The sequence below is a fragment of the Phoca vitulina genome, unplaced genomic scaffold, assembly GCF_004348235.1.
Source record: "Phoca vitulina isolate PV1807 unplaced genomic scaffold, GSC_HSeal_1.0 scaffold267, whole genome shotgun sequence".
NCBI classification, from domain to species: Eukaryota; Metazoa; Chordata; class Mammalia; order Carnivora; family Phocidae; genus Phoca; species Phoca vitulina.
In genome coordinates, this window is record NW_022589954.1 from 4,214 (window position 1) to 8,519 (window position 4,306).

The 4,306-nt window shown below is 32.6% G+C and overlaps 1 non-coding gene across 1 annotated transcript; it reads right to left on the bottom strand.

Annotated features, from left to right (window-relative positions):
• Positions 1–1,809: 1,809 nt before the first annotated feature.
• LOC116629088 lies at positions 1,810–1,913 on the bottom strand. The gene has a single exon (XR_004298698.1). It is a non-coding gene; the product is annotated as a U6 spliceosomal RNA (small nuclear RNA).
• Between the last annotated feature and the right edge of the window lie 2,393 nt (positions 1,914–4,306).

A 4,306-nucleotide genomic window follows, 5' to 3' on the forward strand; every position in this document is an offset into this window, starting at 1 on the left:
CCCCTTCATGGCAAGTTTTAAAACTACACTAAAGATACAGAATGATTCCTGAGCTTCAGCATAGTCAGACAAAGCAGTTAAGTTAAAAATATTCTCTTCAAGTTAATAGAAGGTAACCATTTATTTAGCATGGTATATTTGAATAAGGTAAAAAAAGTAAAAAATGTATACCTGTGTATGTACATACATACATAATACATGTATACACATACATAAAGTGGGAGAGGTGAAAATATCAAAGTGCAGTGGCTCATTGAGAACACTTGGAAAGCTTTAAGATATGGCAAAAATAAAATGCCCATAACTTTTGCAGACTGCAGTTTTTCCTAAAGACTATTTTTGGGAAGAAAATGGCAAGTCTTTAATAGTATTGTATCTACAAGCAAACAGATGCAAAGGTACATTTTCTCCATGAGCTATAAGCTGTTACAAAATACCTTTAACTTTTTATAATACTGAGAAGAGAGGTCATTCCAGTTGTTCCAAAGGGAAAATGGTATGCTTATAAGACATCACATATAAGAAAAAGAAGAAAGCAATCTAAATGACATCACAGGGTAAGCTATTTCCAGCACAGATCGACAACTGCCACAATATTTTGCATGAGTGTATATCTTAGTGTTTAATATATTTGTTTTAAAATTCCAAACAACCACTGGCTGTAAAAACGTGACACTTGAACCCAGGGACATTTCTCCTTTCATACACAATCTTTTCCCCTCTCCTTCTAAAATTTGTCACCAATTTCTTTATCAGTTGGACATCCAGAAAACTCTCCAAACCTATAGCAACTGGAAAATTTAAATGACCTCCTCACATTTATTTTATATAAGTTATAAGCCTGGATATTAGTGTGAGTGTATACTGCAGTAATATTTAGCAAATGACTTATAGAAATTCAAGTCCATAAAGATATTTTGAGTAGTTATTATTACAAGGAATTGTGTTAGATGTTGTGAGAAATATAAAGGTACATTACACATGGTCAGAGCTCAAAGTCTAATAAGAAAGATATACACATTTACTAATGACTAAAGTACTGACATAAACAATGCATTTGGTCCCAGGTTCTTGAAATCTGGTGATTCTGCCATTGTTGATATTGTTCCTGGCAAGCTATGTGTGTTGAGAGCTTCTCTGACTATCCTCCTCTGGGCCATTTTGCTGTTTGTAACATGATACAGACGGTTGCTGTGGGTCTCATCAAAGCAGTGGACAAGATGGCAGCTGGAGCTGGCAAGGTCACCAAGTCTACCCAGAAAGCTCAGAAGGCTAAATGAATATTATCCCCAATACCTGCCACCCCAGTCTTAATCAGTGGTGGAAGAACGGTCTCAGAATTATTTGTGTCAATTGGCCATTTAAGTTTAATAGTAAAAGACTGGTTAATGATAACAATGCATTGTAAAACCTCCGGAAGGAAAGGAGAATGTTTTGCGGACTATTTGTTTTATTGTGTGTGTGTGGCAGTTTTAAATTATTAGTTTTTAAAATCAGTACTTTTTTTTAAATTTTATTTTATTATGTTATGTTAATCACCATACATTACATCATTAGTTTTTGATGTAGTGTTCCATGATTCATTGTTTGCATATAACACCCAGTGCTCCATTCAAAATGTGCCCTCTTTTAAAATCAGTACTTTTTAATGGAAACAACTTGACCAAAAATCTGTTACAGAATTTTGAGACGCATTAAATCAAAAGTTTAATGAGAAAAAAAATGCATTTGGAGCACAAAAGAGAACTATTCAACCTGAGGAGATCAAAGGAGGTGGCATTTGATTTGGTCTTTAAAGATGAGTAGGATAAATATGAAGACCGCTTTATAAATGTACATGCCTTGTAGAGGGGCCATGCAAATCTTTCTCTGCATCACTCCAATTTCAGTATGTGCGTTGCTGGAAAAAACACGAAATCAAAACTAGCTTGAGAATCTCCTAATGTTCAAAGCAGAAAAAGACCAATAAGAATATGTGAGATAAACATTGTATTTCTAGTTATCTATTATATTCCATGGTACACAGATCAGATAGTTTAGTATAAACTGCATATATATATATATATATATATATATATATATATACATAATATTGACCATTAGCCAATCTTAAAGTCTATTGAGTATTAGTTTGTTTCTGAACATTAGCTAGAATGTTAAGATAGCAATAACAGTGGATTTATTCTATAAGAAAATAGTATTTGTCTTTTATTTCAAGTTGCAAAATCCTGCTTTCCTCCTAACAGATAATACTAATAGGTGTATATTACTTTTGTCATATAAATTTAATGCAAAACCTTATAAGAGGCAGAATTTTTACTATCTGGAATGGGAGAAAATAGTATTATAGGACAAAATATTAAGTGTCCATGTATAATGTTATTCTCCTGACTATAATTTAACCCTGAGAAAAAATATTAGAGCTTGGTTCTGAACAAAAGAATCTCTCACAGGTTATCAGTTTCAGTTAACAATGTGTCCAATATTCCAGCGTTCAGTGTTAAGTTCTTCAAGTCTTCTTCAAATTTTCCACTTCTAAACCCTATTAAACCTATGTGAGTTTTAATTATGATTGAAAAGCTAACTGTAGTTGTATTATAGTCAGAAAAAAATGTATACAGACATATTTTCAGAATAATTATTCATTATAACAATTAAACTGATCAAATAATATCTAAAATATTTTATTCTAAATAAGGCAGTGTAATAGGGACACATACAATTTAAGGTTACTATAACTGAACAGCCAGTGACCATTTACCACTATAATGCTTTTGCCTTACACAACACAGGTCTTAAATCATAACTGCTATTTACAACTAAAAATTGTCTTATAATATCTTTCCCTAAGTGAAGAGTAATGTATTATACCTGCCAAATGTCTCCCTTCAAGAAAGACATATTTCTCCCTTCTTTCAGGAAAAAAAAAGTTAAATGCTATACCCCCAATAACTTTGTTGTTGTTTCTTTATGTTTCAGAGGCACACAGTCCTAATATTGAATAATGTTTTATTGAATTATATGTTTTATTGATTATAAAACAGTTTTTAATTTCTCATGCTTACGTGGTAAATTCCTAATTTCTTAAAGAAAGGAAAATGTTTCCTTGGTGAAAAACCATAGCAGAATTCAAACCAAAGGGAATTCAAATTCTGTTAATAAATAAAACTGCCATAATCCAAATAACAAGACTGACATTTTACCAGATATAGATCAATCTATTCTAAGTTACTCATTATTCTAAACATTACTTAAAAACATCAAAATCCTAGAGGAGAACACAGGCAGTAACTTCTTTGACGTCAGCTGTAGCAAATTCTTACTAGATATGTCTTCTGAGGCAAAGGAAACAAAAGCAAAATTAAACTATTGGACTTCATCAAGATAAAAAGCTGCACAATAAAGAAAACAATCAACAAAACTAAAAGACAACCTTTGGAATGGGATAAGATATTTGTAAATGACATATCTGATAAAGGGTTATTATCCAAAATATATAAAGAATTTATAAAACTCAACACCCAAAAAACAAATATTCCAGTCAAATGGACAGAAGACATAAATAGACACTTTTCCCAAAAAGACATACAGATAGCCAATGACATGTGAAAAGAAGCTCAATATCACTCATCATCAGGGAAATACAAATGAAAACTACAATGAGCTATCACTTCACACTTGTCAGAATGGCTAAAATTAACAACACAGGAAACAACAGATGTTGGTGAGGATATGGAGAAAGGAGAAACCTCTTGCACTCTGTGAGAATGCAAACTGGGGTAGAAACTCTAGAAAAACAGTATGGAGGTTACTCAAAAACTAGAAAATAGAACAATACTATGACCAAGCAATTGCACTTCTAGGTATTTACCCAAAGGATACAAAATACTGAATTGAAGGGGCACATGCACCCCAATGTTTATAGCAGCATTATCAACAACAGCCAAATTATGGAAAGAACCCAAATGTCACCAACTGATGAATGGATAAAGAATCTGAATCTGTGATTCAGCCATATTTATTCAGCCATAAAAAAGAATGAAATCTTGCCATTTGCAACAATGTAGATGGAGCTAGATAGTATTATACTAAGTGAAATAAGTCATTCACAGAAAGACAAATACTGTATGATTTCACTCGTATGTGGAATTTAAGAAACAAAACAGATGAACATAGTGGGAAAAAGAGAGGCAAACCATAAAACAGACTCTTAAATATAGAGAACAAACTGAAGGTTGCTGGAGGGGAGGTGGGTGCGGGGATGGGTTAAATGGGTGATGGATATTAAGGAAGGCACTTGTGATGA